At 45.4% G+C, this 16,993-nt stretch overlaps 1 protein-coding gene across 1 annotated transcript in view; it reads left to right on the forward strand.

Moving 5' to 3' along the window:
* The window catches only part of LOC144128413 (choline/ethanolamine kinase), a 134,793-nt gene that overhangs the window by 22,082 nt on the left and 95,718 nt on the right, over positions 1–16,993 (forward strand). The gene's annotated exons all lie outside the window — the stretch shown is intronic.

Genomic DNA, 16,993 nt, shown 5'->3' on the forward strand with positions numbered 1-16,993 from the left:
GAACCAGTCGAGCAGCGCTTAGCGAGCGGTGCGCTGCCGTGGCTGCAAGAAGCGCGTAGCTATATAGCGTCAGTGCAATGCATTCTTGCTTCTAAGTTATAGATAAGCATTTTTCATATATTAGTGCCAAACCGCTATTTCGATGGGTAAACACCGAGCAAGATCTTACGACATTTTCTGGTTTGTGCCAAGAGCATAGAATAAATAAAGAAATAAATAAATATTACGGCGACTGGAATTGAAACCCGCGGCGGCGGGAACAGATCAGCTTCGCTCGCCACTGCAAGAAGACACTATGCTATCGTCGCAGCAAATCATGCTTCGTGTTAAACTGCAACACACTCTCGCGCTGTGCATTGCACATCGTCGTCTTCATCAACTTTCATCTGCGGCGTGAACAGATCAGCTTAATCTCGATCAGAGTTAAGCTCTGATCGAGATTAAGCTTGATCGGGATTAAGCTTGATCGAGATTAAGCTGATCGAGATCGAGCTTAAGATTAAACTCTGATCGAGATTAAGAGATTAATTTGCCTTGTTTCGATATGGTTATGATACAGTTCGTTGTATTGTTATTCTGCGTTGTTGTATTTTTGGTTGTATTTCCATAGTTAATTCCAGTGCCTTAATTTGCTTTACCATTACTATTAGTTGTCTATTTTACGATCTTCACCAAAATGATGTATTTTTCGAACTGTTATTACTAACCCTATTTTGCCCTCCTGCAACAATCCCAAGCGGGATTAGCATTATGTATAAATAAATAAAATAATATCGTCGCCAAACGTGCCGGCGACCCAGCAAAGCAAAACCGTGAGCCTATCATGCTAAGCACATGCTTTCACTCCTCTGGTAGGTTTAACTACGTTAAAGCCCTACCATTTTTTGAATTACCGATATATCGAACTATTTCTGATATATTTTTGATAGAACTAGTTTTATATATCAGGCTTCGACTTAAGGTTTCCAGAACAAAAAAAAAAAAAACACGAAGTCACGGGTCGGAAATTTAGCAACCATATCCCTGCTCCTTGAGCTCAAAGGGCTCTGAGCGCTTGTGCTTGGCTTGTCCTCCTGAAGCTACTGCCTACTACGGCTTCACGCCGGCCGATTTGGCAGATGCGTAGTTATCGACGTTTCGCATTCCCGATTATTATTATTCTCGACAGCACTCGCCGAGCTTCTTTCCTCATATCTCGACAGCCTTTTCCAATCGAAATAGGACGGTACTTGTCTTTTGAAATGGCGTTGCATGCGAAAACGATTAACGAACCCTGGCGTGCGAAAAAAACGTCTGGCCGGGGGCAAAACTGTGGGAATTCTCGAAGAGAGCTTCCTCTGCATTCTGTCGCGTTTACGTAGGTTTCTGGCTTATCGAAGGTCTGCTCTCACTGAAAATAGCACATTTGAAATCTTCAGGAACTAATCTATATGCCTAACTGTACCTTTGTCGTCCCCTTCAGCGTCCAAGACGCCAGGGTAAAATCAGTCACGGGCTGATAAAACATTTGCGGGTGAATGTGCAGCACCGGTTGACAGATAAACACGTATGGGTGCGTGACTAACCGCGAAATTCGTCTACACATTAACTAGCTAATTCAAATTAGTGTCATCTTCTCCGTTCGCTATGACATAGCTATAGATACATGCAGATCATGTGTTACAGTCGGTACTGTCATCCTTCACGAAATAAGACAGTTGGACGCTCACGTATAAAAACCCAAACGGTTGTATATACATACAGAAAACTCCCCTGTCCTGTAAATCCGCCTTCGCGCCTGCCCCCTTTTAATGATAGTTACTCACTCACGTAGGAAACTTTACAGAGTGTGCATCACGTCCGCGCATCTCGCTCGTAAACACCTGCACATTTGCGCATTCGCACGCGCAGTGCTTGGAGATCCACGCATTATTTCACCCACACTCCTTCTCGTAAGTCGGAACGCGGTCTCTTGTACGTGTGTGGGCCTTTCTTGTTAGTTTCGGGTGTCCTAGACGGGCGCCTCGCCGGCTCCGTCAGGAGTACACCCTGGTAAAAAAGGTCTATAGACTGTCTATAGACTTCTTACAGGCTCTATTGCGTTACTATAGAATTTCTTTTTGCCTGTTTGTAGTCCATAGACTTTCTATAGACAGAATTCTACTAAAAGTGTGTGGCCATAGATCTACAGAGTGTCTATAGACTGTCTATAGAGTTTGGATTGCTTATAGACTAGTCAGGAGTGCACCCTGGTAAAAAAGGTCTATAGACTGTCTACAGACTTCTTACAGGCTCTACTGCGTTACTATAAAATTTCTTTTTGCCTGTTTGTAGTCTATAGACTTTCTATAGACAAAATTCTACTAAAAGTGTACGGCCATAGATCTACAGAGTGTCTATAGACTGTCTATAGAGTTTGGATTGCTTATAGACTAGTCAGGAGTACACCCTGGTAAAAAAGGTCTATAGACTGTCTATAGACTCCTTACAGGCTCTATTGCGTTAATATAGAATTTCTTTTTGCCTGTTTGTAGTTTATAGACTTTATATAGACAAAATTCTACTAAAAGTTTATGGCCATAAATCTACAGAGTGTCTATAGACTGTCTATAGAGTTTGGATTGCTTATAGACTAGTCTACGGGATTTCTCTATATAGTATAAATAATTTCTTGTAAGGGCAGTCTTTCATGCGCGTTTCGGTTGGTCTAAAATAACACACTGCTCGAAACTAAAAATACGAACGGAACAGAGCCGTCCACTTACAGTACAATGAAAAAAGAAAGGCAAAATATCACAATCCACAGCAGGCCTGTTCCCATCAGCCTGCTATCGTTTTCCTTCCACTCCAAGCCACCGCACTGCGCCATCCACACTTAGCTGAATATATTACAGCCACCTCAACCGCCGTGAGTGGTTCTGACTGCGCCACATTGCAAGAATACTGTTTATGACCAACCAGGCCAACAAATGCTTTCGCATGTCTATTCGGTTTAAATACTTTAAAACCCTGCCATTTTTTTTTTCAGTTGTGATGAGTCTCTATGGGGAAAGGTGACTGATCAGTCACATTATGTTTCACTTAGAAAATATAATAATAAAAACATTTCCGTAGTTGACCACTCAGCCGTTAGGACGTTGCGCCAGCGGTCTGGAGGTCCGGGTTCGGTTTTGTTCTGGTACAATTTCGATGGCCTTTTTTTAAGCGAAATCTATTCCCCCAGGGCATCAATGATGGGTGAAGGTGTGATGAATGATGTAGTAGAGATTAAATGAATGGAAAAAGGTTAGCTGATTTGATGAAGTCTAGTAGAGAACGATGGTACGGTCCCTGCGTCCAGGCAATGTATGAAGCAGGGTTGCTTGGTGAAAGACCTGCTACCATCAGGTGCCGGATCCTTGTAGGCTTGAGAGCTGGGCAGTCCCACAGTAAGTGATGAATGTCGGCCTCAATGTCCTCGTGTTTACATACCGGACACCCTGGCCGAGGAAACAATTCTCGGTACTGAGGCCACTTCCGAGTGATGGCTGGTGTGAGGGCAACCCCGACCCGGATCCTCCTAAGCGCAACCTCCTCTCCCGGGTAAGACCGCGGGGGAGGGTTACCGCACACGGAGGGATGAGAGCACGTGTGCGGCGCCGGAGGAGTTCCTTTCTTGATGAAAGGAGGGTAAAATTGTCCAAATGAAGGAGCCGAGGCGCGATGGCCTTTTTAGCAGGAGAAGATGAGCCTCTCGTGACTCGTGTCAGGAGTTGGCTTCCACGTGTTCCAAGGACACGACAAAGCCAACTCTGCACTGTGACGTAAGTGTGTCCAAGTATCAGGTCCCGATGCCCTTTGACCTCGGTAGGGCGATAGGCGGAAAGAGGACACCACTTGTGGCGTTGGCGCGCGCGCAACTGCTTTCTAACATTCAGATATAAAAGTTGCACCTTGCGTAACATGCATCGCGTACTACAAGCGGAGAGTCGCAGAGAACGGCGTTGGCAGACACTCAACAAGTGCATCTTGTAAATCTCTGCATTCCACAATCCAGACCCGGAAGTCATGCGACACGAAGGCAAAATTCTTCCCGGTTTTGACACCAGAACCATGTCTGCCGTACTTAATGCGGAACTGAAGGGTTCTTTGTCGTCAAAGATTCCGTTACGCGGTTGCTAGAGTGGGTGGTTGTTTATGTTCCGCACCGCTGATCAAGCAAAGCTTCATGAAATAGCATATCAAGCAATACGTACACTATTCATTCGTGCCTTTTTCTGCCTATGTTGAACTTTTTTTCGGCTACAAAGATCCATTTATTGCTCGGAATTTTTTTATTTAAGAATTTCCACGCTACTTGATGCAAACTAGTGCCGTCAGGGCCGAGAAGGACTCCGTGATTTGGAAGGAAATCGCGGTGTGGCGTAGCCTCAGGGACCATGTGCCGAAATTAACATCGACACACGAATAAGCCCATCTGGGGGTAAAAAGGTGGTGATCTGTCGTCTAGCACGCTCCCTTTCAGGGGCAGGGAATGCTGACCAAGTTCCGGAGTTGATTTCGATCACTAACTGTGCGAAATGCTTACTCTTGGCAACGGAGGTATATTCCCAATGCAAAGCGTAGTAACTGATTTCAGTTACAAATAGAAGGAGGCTTTTAAACGCGGCGTCGGAGGTCCTGAGGTTAGCAAATAGAGTTGGCTGAAAGCTCGGCTAAAATCTTCGTAAATGCTAGAACTTCACATGTTTTCATGGGGGAATCTGTTTCCATTGCCAACCGAAAGTATTCCGCATATTTAGTAACGGAAATCTACCCCAGGACTTCAACAGCGCACCCTGCCCCTTGAAGGGAACAACAATCAGTTTAGTTTGTGTTCGGATTAGATAGCTGTTTAAAACTGGAATAAACTGCAGGCGCTGCATAGGTTTAAAGAAAAGAAAAGAAGCCAGGAAAGACGGTTAACACGGTCAGGCGCAGACTACACACTGAAGGTTTATTCCTGACGCGAAGAAGAATAAAACGCAAAAGATAACGAAAGAAGAATTACTTGATTACAAGAGTACAAGTACAACAGGTTGTTCTCGAAAATGTGTGCATCGGGTCCCCGTTTAGGCTCTCATGTACAACTCAGCACACTTTTGCGAATGCATAGTCGTGATAAAAACATCTGGCTGGGCCGCAGCCCTAAATCACTTGTGTGGCTTGGCAACGTGCATCGTATTGTTAGCAAGCGTGTTTAATCAGGACAGTATGAGCAGAAGATAGGTATGATTGCTCGGAAGCACGCTAGCTAACAATGCGATGGACGTGAATGGCACAACCCGACTCAGTGATTGAGCGTCGTTTCGACTCCGGCGCGAAAATAACGTTTCAAACCGGTTAGAGACGGCTCGTGTCTGGATGTTTTAGCGAAACACAGCGGCGCCAGAAAATTCAGGTATGTTTATTTTGAGTGCTCGTATCAAAAATGTTCGGTAATGAAACCTACAGCCGAAGCCATTGTAAATCATTGGAAGTAAGGAAAAAGCTGTTTTATGTCATATGTGTATACTTCGAAGCTCACTACGTGCGAAGCAGCAGTAACTACACTAATAAAACGATCGCGATAATAATAACTTATAAAGTTACGAATCATCAGGAGGTTACAGATGTTATTGACCGAGCAGCCCTCTCTGCTCTATGGCAACAAGAGCTAGAAAACAGCGATTTTTCAACCGCGTTTGCGAAAGCCTACGAAATGGAGAGGGCGCTGGACAACCTAGCCTGAAATGATGGTGCTTATACAGGGAAAATCAATGGCGGCTCCGTGCAGTAGCGGCAACACGAACCCAAAACGGAGCGAGGCGCTTCTCTCCTATCTAGCCTACGTTTCTATTGTTATCTAGCTGCAGGGATCAATCGAAGGTCAAATGCCATTGCTCCGTCATTTTAGATTAGGTTGCCCAACCTAGTTCATACGGCTGCAAAAGTACGGGAGTTACGTGTGCTCTGGAAGAAATTTACTGTAGCGCTGCCTTGCGACCCAGACTCCTTGTATTGATAGCCCCATATGGAACATACTCCTACCCCCATTCTTGCGTGTATTTAAGGCGAATGACCGGCTTGATTGCGTCGGTTTTTTTTTCTACATGGACAAAACAAAAGGAGGCAGCTCTGTTGCATTCTTCCATTTTTTCTACCTTTCCTCCGTCCCTTTTTTATTTTTTTTACAAGCAGTATGCATGCGTGGAAAATCAACTTGCCCAACTCCCCATTCTCTCACTATACCAATATGCAAACGCTCCTATAGAGTATAAGCTCCGGGCATAAACAACACACAAATTTCTTAGGCAGCTCGCCGCAACCATAAACGTTAACCTCGCCTGCACGGCGATCGAAAGGAAGGACCAATTCGTCTCGTTTCGGGTGGCACTGCGCAAGAGAAGAACTTGAGCGGCTGCGAGTCGCACGAGCCCAGGGGATCCCATTCCTCGCGCGATGGTGTAACAGAGCGCCCAGAAGCACCCAAACGTCCCTCACAGTTTCGCCATCGTCGTCGCACCCTGCGGCGTGTGCGAGCGGCTCTTCGCAGGGCGGATCAAGAGACGCAGTCCTACGCGTGTCTAATGCATTAAATGTGCGTCCTGCTCTTGCGGACTGGACGCCTGACGCCGCCTCGGCAAGGCGACGCTAGTGGCACGAGACCCACTGATAACGTCACCACGCCCGTGATACATCATCTGACGGGCGTTGAAGCGTCAAGCTGTAAAGCATAGAAGCGCTGTAGGAAGCCCATCTCAACAGATAATAAAGCTCTGCTCGCGTGGCACATATCCTGGACGACGACCAAAGAAAGGTCGGGTGTCCAAAGTGACACTTCTCGCGGAATCGCGTTGATCTCTTCGCCTGCTGCTGGTCTTGCTCTCACTTTCTTATCTTCCTCGTTCTCCATCTTTATCCTACTCATTCGGCGGGCACGTCATTCGCGATTACTCAGTGGAAAAGTTAATTATCCGTACAACGCGCTCCACGTTCATACCCGGCCCATCTGTACCTCCCTAACTCGACCTATCTCCATGACACGCTGCTTCTTGGGGTCTAACCCTAACAAAAATGGTCTATAGACTTGTTATGTACTAAATATATTTACCTTTGTCTATTCATAGCCTATAGACTGTCCATGGGAAAAATCTAATAAAAGAGTATGACCATAAATCTATAGATTGTCTATCGAAGTTCTATAGGATTTGTATTGCCTATAGACTGTTCTCTAAGGGTTTGTCAATAGAGAGTCTATAGACTTTATAGACATAAGTCTATGGACAGTCTATAGGCCGACTGAAGAAATTTTTGTAAGGGAAGACTGCATATGTTAATTGAGTGAAAGTCGTGATAGCTCATGCACCCTGTGTCGTCACTTCCAAGCATCGTGACAAGCGCTGCACTGCGTAGCCTCCTCGTGAGACCGATATAACTGTCACGCGATAGCAGGCAGCGCGAGTTTCCTCGGTATCAGGGGTTGCGAATGCATTCGCCTATTTTCTCCCGGCTATCACACGTTCGCACACACACACGCTTGCGCACCAGTGCTTTCCGCAGTAAATATAACACGTGGCCTTGTGACAGTCTTCCTGCGTTTCCTGCACGCCTGCTGCAGCAAAGACTTAACTCTTTCATTTGTTTACCGTAAATGCTTCTTTCGGCGTATTAAATGAGAGATGGGGTAATCAATAAGTTGCGATACAAATTGTCACTACGATATATGAATTTCACCGCTGGCGTTGAAGGATGATGGGCAGGTTATAGCAGCGACGGAGTGGGATATGTCGTTCCAGTCTAACATGACTCGTCGAAAAATGGAGGTTGATCGAGAAGGTTACGTTACAGGGGCGCGGACGAGTAACTTGAGTGCGATGGCCGGTGCGTGGGATATGCGATTTGGAGGTGTGCAGATGTAAGTTTCTTGATCCAGTGAGCTGTAATAAAACATTTAGGAAAGAACGTTGCGATGCGGCGACGGCAACAAATACTTCATAAGTTGGACGGCGGTTTCAAGGAGGAGACGCTGAGTTCGTATGAATACTGAAAATGAATGAGACATGAGGCACGATTTTGAACATCATCAAGTGCATCAACGAGATATGCTTGGTGGGGGCGCCAAAGGAAGGATGCGTATTCTAATTTTCGCCTTAGCAAGTCATTGCGAGCCATATATATGAAGTAGTAAAAAAAGGAATTGTTGGCGGCATTTATATATAACTTTCGTACAGGTTTGCACTCATTAATGTCACTGTTTCTAGCCTCATCGTAGTACAGTGAAAACAAAGACAAAGATACTGGAGTGTTCATGAGTAATAACGGGAGAACGCACAACGTTAGAAACGATCTATAAGTAACTATGCAGCCAGCCACTTTCACAGAGGTAGCCCTGGAAAGCCTCGTTCATCGAAACCCACAAGTGAAAGAAAACAAAGTTCACGAAAACATGACCCCTGCATTTGGAAAGCTCTATTTGCAATGATCTACGAGCTACGCTCTTTAAAACCACATTTAGAAAATAGGAGGCTGCAGGCGACTCCGCTTTTGTTGCCCTCTGAAATTGAAATCTAAAACTTGTGTGGTCATCCTTAGACTACATGTAACAAAGGCGACTGCAAGTAATCAGTAGTTGTCCTTACATGTGCTGATCATCCTTGCGTACATAAATACGAAGGGGTTGGATAGGTTCCTCCTGTCGGGCTGAAACTTTCCTATCGCCCAAATGAGTGATGAAACAGAAAGTTGAAGGGAGATTTTGGATCATATTTTTCCGATGCACATCACTTTCTTAGTTCCCACAGGTGGATAAGACACTTCCATGCACAGTCGGCGCGCTATATTATCTGAGGAAGCATGGCATCTCTCCTCCTGCCCTGAGTACACGCTGCCACAACGGAGAGGAAACTGGCACCCAATGCCAGTGGCGCAGGAAACTGGCGGCTTCCTATGTTTTATTCCGCATACCGGATTCTTAGCGCTCTCACGTGTCCCGCTAAAGCGCAGAGCCTTGTAAGCGTGAGGGGTAGTGTAAACACGGCATCAACTCCGAATTTCACCGACACCCTCTTCAAGTTGTGCGAGAGCTTGTGTACATAAGACAGTACCTCAAAGTTTCTTCTCAGTTTCTCTGCAGATGCATTTTGCTGCGGTAGGCTAACCATCAAACCCCGACGCTCTCGCACGAGGACGTGTGAAGAATCCTGCACTTCATTTACTATTATTATTAGGACAAAATATTTTACTTAGGTTGTCGTCTATTGAAAAGCATTACAGAATTATCATTACGCAGATTATCGTCTGCAGTAAAATTGAAAAGCATTACAGAATTATAATCACGCAGATTATCGTCTGCAGTAAAATTGAAAAGCATTACAGAATTATCATCACGCAGATTATCGTCTGCAGTAAAATTGAAAAGCATTACAGAATTATAATCACGCAGATTATCGTCTGCAGTAAAATTGAAAAGCATTACAGAATTATCATCACGCAGATTATCATGTGCAGTAAAATTGAAAAGCATTACAGAATTATAATCACGCAGATTATCGTCTGCAGTAAAATTGAAAAGCATTACAGAATTATCATCACGCAGATTATCGTCTGCAGGAAATTTGAAAAGCATTATAGAATTATCATCATGCCCGAGTAAGTAGTTAGGGAGAAAAAAAAAGGCCAGAATACGCACATCCTACGGCGTCCTTGAATTCTGTCGTGCGCCATCTTCCTCCTCGTATTTAACCGCAACGGAAATCACGAAAGAGTGGAAAGTTGAGCCCATATCGATAAGTGCGCCTTTTGTAACGGTTTCACTTTTGATCTTGGTGACTTTCAACAACATAGGGCTTAAAAAAAGTACTGTTTGTCTGTCCTCATATGACGACACTAAGGCGTAAAGTGTTATTATATGAAAGGTATCGTACGGTTGCGTTCTCACTTTCAAATTCCCGGCCTCTCGCTGTCCGCTCAGGGTCTCTAAGGAGCTTCGTTAAAAGGCGCGATGCAAGAAGGAATACCATGTGCATACAGCCTAAATTTCATGCGTTATGATAATCCAGGCACAGAATGAATTGGCCTGCCAAGCTTTTGAAGCGAAAAGCTTCACTACGCTAGGTAAAGCAGTTGTAAAATGTGAGACTCAAATCGAGCGACGGCGAATACTCAGGAAACAGTGACTACTCGGGGACGCATTCTTTAACAAACAATCAAGGGAAAACTTTATGGATACACAAAGAGTGGTCTGGCGGAACACACGATGCAATCGTCGCTCTTCTTAGCCATCGAAGAGGCCACTCTCTTGCCGAGCGTCCGAGGACGCCCGGCTGGTTTTTTATTATGCTGCACCCGGCCGTTTCGCTGCCCAACTCGACTCCCGGACGCTGACGACGAAACCCGATCCCGGGCCAGCCACCAGCACTCCAAAACCAGGAGTGTCCCCCCGCACTGTTCCGGTCACCTTTGGCACCCCGTCGTGGACACGAGTGTAGGAAACACACACAAACTCAAAGGAGGGCACACGGGCGACAACTCGAAACACAGGCACGAGTAAACGATGCCGTTCGTGGAAGACGCACTCTCCTTTATCACCCCCCCCCCCCTAAAAAAAAAAGGGTACAGCAGTCGTCGCGTAGGCCGGAGAATGACCTTGAACGACCGTCAGCCCAACCACGTCAGTGTATGACCATATGTGGTACAGTTATGTTGTCGAACCCTTGAACCCAGACTTTGACCCATGACCTTTTTAGTTGACCTTTGCACTTCGACCTTTGAGCTTAAGAACATCCGATGGGGTGATGTGAAGCGGCGTGATGACATCAGATGGGGGTGTCGTAAGACCATGTGATACCACGTCATAGACACATATGGCCGTGTGGGCATATACAGAACGGCTGTCGCGAACGTGTAGCGGAGCTGCCATGGACGAGCATCAGACTCATAACAAGCGTCCTTGCTTTTCGCTGAATTCCAGGGTTAGCCAAGTTAAGCCCCTCGCCAATTTTTTTTCCAGCCACTTCTCCTCTGAACGCATGCTAAGAAATTCCGATGCCAAGTCTGGGTTTTGTGCGCGAACAAAATATTCCGTCTCATGGTAATGCGACAGCATTAGAGGTCCCCTTCACGAGAAATGCTGGCGTCCGTTCATCCGTGTCACGAAAAAGCAGGTGGCCCACCTGCCGTGTTTGGCAGGTGGCAACCTGACCACCTGGCTGTGAGCAGCCTGCCCACCATGGCAAATGGCAATGAAATTAATTCGAATAAACTCAATGCAGTTCCCACCTGCACACCGCGGCATTGCGCATCAGCTCACTAGTCGAGACATAGACAGCCTCCCGAAGAACAATCTGTGCAAAAATGAGCCTTACGGGAGCTAGGGAAGAACAGCCTCAGTCTCACAAGCCCCAACGTTGGCCGTGTTTGAAACAGCCACCTGACGCGGGAGTGACGCATTGCTAAACCCCCTGCACCACTGCACAGGTAGTTGTATGAGAACTTCCCGCGTTCTGTGAATCTATGAAAGAGAAGAAGTGCTTGCGCGGGAGAGATCTTTAATGCTATCGCATTGTACCTTGAAAGGAAGATTAAGCGTCGTCCAAGTTTTTTCCTCATGCCTGCATCTTTCTTGCTTTCCCTGAGCTATCAAACAGAGCAGACGCACATTGTGGCATTGTTTTGGCCGTGACATCGTTTGGCGCAGATGATCTATGCTACTTCAACTTCTTCGAAATGTTAATTGAAGCGAACAGATTTTCAGAAAGAAAATCTCGATCGACTATGCTGAAGACAAGGTAGCGCAAAAGGAACTAGATGAAGAGACGATCAAGATACGGTCATCACAAGCGCTCCCCTTATTTTTGGCCTGCAGCGCCACTTTGCTCAGCAATAAGCTCTACTAACGTGCGCAAGCTTCCAGCAGTCATCAAAGGGATATGACATGTAGCAACTCATTAATGTCTACTACTTAAGAATACTTATATGCACATCTTCAACGTATAGACACACACAACGCGCAGAGCTGCACCAGACGAACACAAAATTTTGATTAGGGTTCTCTGCAAGCGAAAGCATTGTTATAAGCTACAAACGGCAGCATCTGAAAATTCGTTTAAAGGTAGAGCCCCAGTAGGGCAAGGCAGGCCTCAAATCCTCCCCAGATAGCGTCGGGATTTGAAGTTACGTGCATGTCATTCGTTTTAGTAAGTGCTGCTTATTTCACCGTAGAGCACCCTGAGCAAAACGCTTGTGCAGCGCAAGTTTCCTAAACCCTAAGGCTCCTTGCGAACGCATGGCGAGAACTTTCTTCTTTCCAAGCGGGGCGACTTTTCTATATCAAGCGAAAATCCAGGTCAACGTTAACAGTCAACGACATCCTCAACTTCAAGAAGTTTGGCATCATGATCTCTTTCGCTTCAAAGCACTCGAGCTTCGGAAGGCGCGGTCCAGGCGGCTTAGTCCTTTGATCCTCGGCTTGCTTCTCTTTAATAGGGTCCTCCGGAGGTAACGTCAGAAGACAACGCTATTTGCGTGCTCTTACGAGCTTGTATCAGACCGTCACTTATCACCGCTGGTGAATCTATCGTTCTCTGTGTGTGAGCGTAGTGATGCTCATGTATCGTTCGGCGATTCTGCCGAGAACCGTAAACATCGATGGAGGGCACTTGATATCATTTGTTATCCCTCTTCACACGATAGAAGACGTTCCCATTGAGTGTCGTCCAAAGCTGTCGTCCCATGGTACTTGTTATTTCATCACCATTTTATCACAAGCGCTCTCACTCTGACACACGGCCGTCGGGTTATCAGCACGAGAGTCTGGTCGCCCCTGTAAGGTATACGTTAAGCCTATTCACATGCTGCTTCTGTGATAACAAAGCGAGCTTCGAAATCCTAAAACACGTTGGGCGCTGGAACGCGAGGCCAATTAAATACAGCATCGCAATTAAAGAAATCGTGTCGACTGACCAGAAGCGCTGATTTAGTTAATTTGCTCGCGTTTATTGCGAACCAAAATCGGCCTCTTTTCACCAGTTTCCAGGTACGACAGTCTGCCCATCTATGGACAGACTGGTGTGCAATGTACTTTATGGCGAATTTCTTTCATGTCTTGAAGGGACCCACTGAGGAGAAATTTAAGCAGGCTGTATCAACTGATTACCTTGTTCTAATAACAAATAAGCTTTTTTTCACTGAAAACTGAGTTTTTATAAGATAGTGAAGACCAGAAGATTTAATACAGGTGTCCTCACAAGTGGCTGTTCTCACATGCAAACTGCGGTGTCGCCAGTACTTTTTTTCATTGCAAATCTGAGAAATTGGGCCATAATGCCTTTCATTTATAGTCTTGAAGTCTTTATAGTTTAGAAAGCCACACTACTGAACATTTATAGGTGATAGTCAATGAGTCCGCCGCATACCTGAAAGCGCGAATGAGGTGTCCACTGACCCAGGGAGCCGGTTATGCGCCTTTCCTTTCCTCAAAATCAGCGGAGTTTACAACGTTGCCAACGCCAACGCCAATGAAACCATAGAACGCTAACGGCTTAGTGAACCGGGGGCTGGTTTCGTCAGGTTAAACTAGGAGTCAGTCAAATGTAAATATATTTTTCTCCTTGCTTGTATCTTTCTCTGTTTTATTAATTTTATTTACCTCTCCAGAAGTGTCCTCGAGTAACGTGATTGAGCAATATCGAATCTACAAGACAACAAGCATCCCTTAATAATCATCATTCGCCCTGTGTCCTCTGACAGAGGGAGCCAGTTATGTGCGTTTCCTTTCCTTTCATTGACTTTTGCCCACAGATGGAAGTTGATGAAGACGACGATGTGCAATGCAAAGCGGGAGTGTGTGTCAGTTTAACACGAGTCTCGATCTCCTGCGTGCGTTCCGCATTTCCCGTTTCATTTCGTTGTTCCTTTTTGTTTTCTTCTTCCGTCCTTACCATTCATTTTAATTTCGTCCAGCAATTATTTACCTCAAAAACTCTCTGTGCCCCCAATTCTTGGCCAATCCCCTTATGTGGGCATGTGCCATAGTATGTGGACAACAACAACAACACGAGGCGTAATCGGTTGCGGCAATATAGCACAGTGATAGGTCACACTTTCGATGAAATAGTCCCTCGCTGTCCGAGCATCCACATCAGCGTGAGCAATTCCGGGGGAGGTCAAAGTGTAAAAAGCGTTGGTGCCCGGTTTTCCGAGCTACATAATGCGTGGCGTAAGGTTCTAAGTGAAATGCCAGTTTTTTTTTTACAAAAAAAAATTGAAAATTTGATTTTGGGAAAAGGAAATGGCGCAGTATCTGTCTCACATCTCGGCCGACTCCTGAACCTCGCCGATTTCGAGTGAGTGAAGAAAGATGAAAACGGAAATTGGTTTCTAGGGAAACGAAATGGCACAGTATATGTCTCACGTATCGGCGGACACCTGAACCGCGCCGCAGTGAAATGGATAAAGGAGGGAGTAGAAGAAGAAAGGAAGAAAGAGGTGCCGTAGTGGAGGGCTCCGGAATAATTTCGATCACCTGGGGATCTTTAACGTGCACTGACTTCGCACAGCGCACGGGCGCCTTAGCGTTTCGCCTCCATCGAAACGCCCCGCCGCGGTCGGGTTCGAACCCGGGAGCTCCGGATCAGTAGCCGAGCGCCCTAACCACTGAGCCACCGCAACGGTTATGAAGAAAGATCAATCTAGAAATTTTGCGTATGATGCGGAGGTGCTGCACTTGATTAGCTACCGTTAAAAACGACGGAGAGCCTGTATTTCTGTATTTATTGGATATTAAACGAACTGCGCGTCTCGGCACTTTCTCCAGTTCGAAAATGTCTTTCTTTGTGTGGGGGGATCCGAGACCATGTCTGCATATTCGAGTTTAGGCCTAATAAGTGATATATATGTCAATTTCTTGACGCTGCTGGATGGGTGTTCCTTTCAGTTTATGCCTGAAGAGGCCTACAATAAAACATAACCACGATAAACGATGCAAATTAAACCAAGATAAACAATGAAAAATTACAGGATTGCACTTAAGTCTGCTTAAGAGCGGAAATGCGAAAACCTTTTCCTTTCCTGTCTCCCTCCAATTTTCATTGTTATATTTCTTAGCTTGTTTTCATTTTTATTTTTTTAATTATTTGAATACGTTTTTGTTTTCTTTTACATTCATTTTTATTATTTTTCTTTTCCTGTTTTATTCCTGCTATTATTATTTTATTCCTTTGTATTTTGATCTTCTTTTTTTTATTTTTCTCTTGCTTTTTATTTCATTACATATATGACGTTTATCAAGTGCTGATTGACAGTTCGTGCGGACAACGTCTGTCCACAAACTTCCATCTACAACTTCTGCCCATGCCACTCATGAGCCAAGAAAGGCTTACGCCTTAAAGACAATGGCCGCACAGTGCTAGCGGACCTAATTCGCATCTGGCCCAACTACGCAAATCGACCGTCATTTTTTTTTTCTCCGCTGAAAATGACCCGGACCAGACATTAGACTTTGGAGGACGCGTTAATTTCGGCGCCAGTTTCGGCGCCAGCTGCGCCGAGATTTTGGGGCGATGTACGACTGAGTTCGTCGAGAACTGAAGCCAGTAGCAGTTCATACTTACTATTCAATTCAAAGCATGTAGCCGCGAAGGGCGCCGAGATAAGCGCCGCCTTACTGCGTCACGACCTCAGAGAACTGCGTCACGACCTCAGAGACCTGTGGGGACGGCGCCCTACAAAATGTGGCTCAGACGTAGGCTATAGTCAGAACTATAGACCAACATGGCTTTCCGTCGCGGAAGACACATCACGGGATGCTCGACGTCAAACGCAGTGACATCAGCCCACGAAGAAAAAAGTTCACAAACGGTGGGCCGGCTCGATCGAGAGTTCCTGGAAAGGGGCATCCTGGAAAAGAAAGAGGATTTGTGAACTCAACGCACGCTTCGCGTATTCCCGGAAGTATGGCGCATGAGGTTGACATGAACGACGCAGAATTTCGGGCCTTTATACGCAGAGAACGCAATGCATGCTGAGTCGGACATTCAACGGATATTCACCTATACTGAATACAACAGCATCAAGGTAATCTAGAGGTCCTTATCCGTCGGGTTACCTCGATGCAGATGCGCATCCGGCAAAAATCCGCTTTTCAGTAATCTAGTAAACTCTCACTGCCTGTCAAGTACAGTTCAGTACTGCCATATCCGGTTAGAACCGTGCCTCGACCTGCCGGAACAAAGATAAACAGAGCCCATTGTCCAACTGCTGTCCCTTATCCTTCGTTATCGGAGTCCTTCAACGTGAATGCACTGTCAGATAGGGGTGACGAGTAGAAAAAAAAACTGATTTGAAGTGTTATGCAAATAGTAACCGCGAGCATCACCATCCGTGCTGCATTCACGACTTTACTCGAGAAATGTTTTTTTTTCTAATAGACAGAAATATTCTGGATGGAGACTTTTTATTCTGAACATATATGTCTGCTGCAAGGTTTAAAATTTTCTCACCTTTAACACTACCTTTTCGACCAGTTTGAATCGTCAAATGTATAGAACAAACGCAACGAACAGGATTTGCGAGCTGCGTGATTACGTCACACAAAAATCAAAGTTTTATTCGCGCAGTTTTTTTTTACAGATTCACTGTTGATTAACATCAGCGATAAAATGCGCGCTTGATGTTTCAGCTTCCCTGAAGGCTGCACTGTGAACACGGTTAATTCAAATGCTGTTTCGTTGTATTTTTGCCAATCGTTATGGTGCATGCACATGCTTATGCTAATATAGAACGCTTTCTTTGAAAGTTTTGATGAGTGATGACAGAGAATGTTGAGGAAGTGATGTACCAGATTCGTCAAAAGAGGTGCTTTGGCGTACAATATATAAGATATTTCAGGGAAGCCCGCCACTAATTTTATAAAATAGATTTTTTTTTCAGATCAAGAGAGGCTTTTGTCGCAGAATAATGTCAGGGTTGGCGGACGTCATAAAACAGGCGAGCCATGTTAACTAGTGAAGTGGTTAAC

Source organism: Amblyomma americanum, chromosome 4, assembly GCF_052857255.1.
Source record: "Amblyomma americanum isolate KBUSLIRL-KWMA chromosome 4, ASM5285725v1, whole genome shotgun sequence".
NCBI classification, from domain to species: Eukaryota; Metazoa; Arthropoda; class Arachnida; order Ixodida; family Ixodidae; genus Amblyomma; species Amblyomma americanum.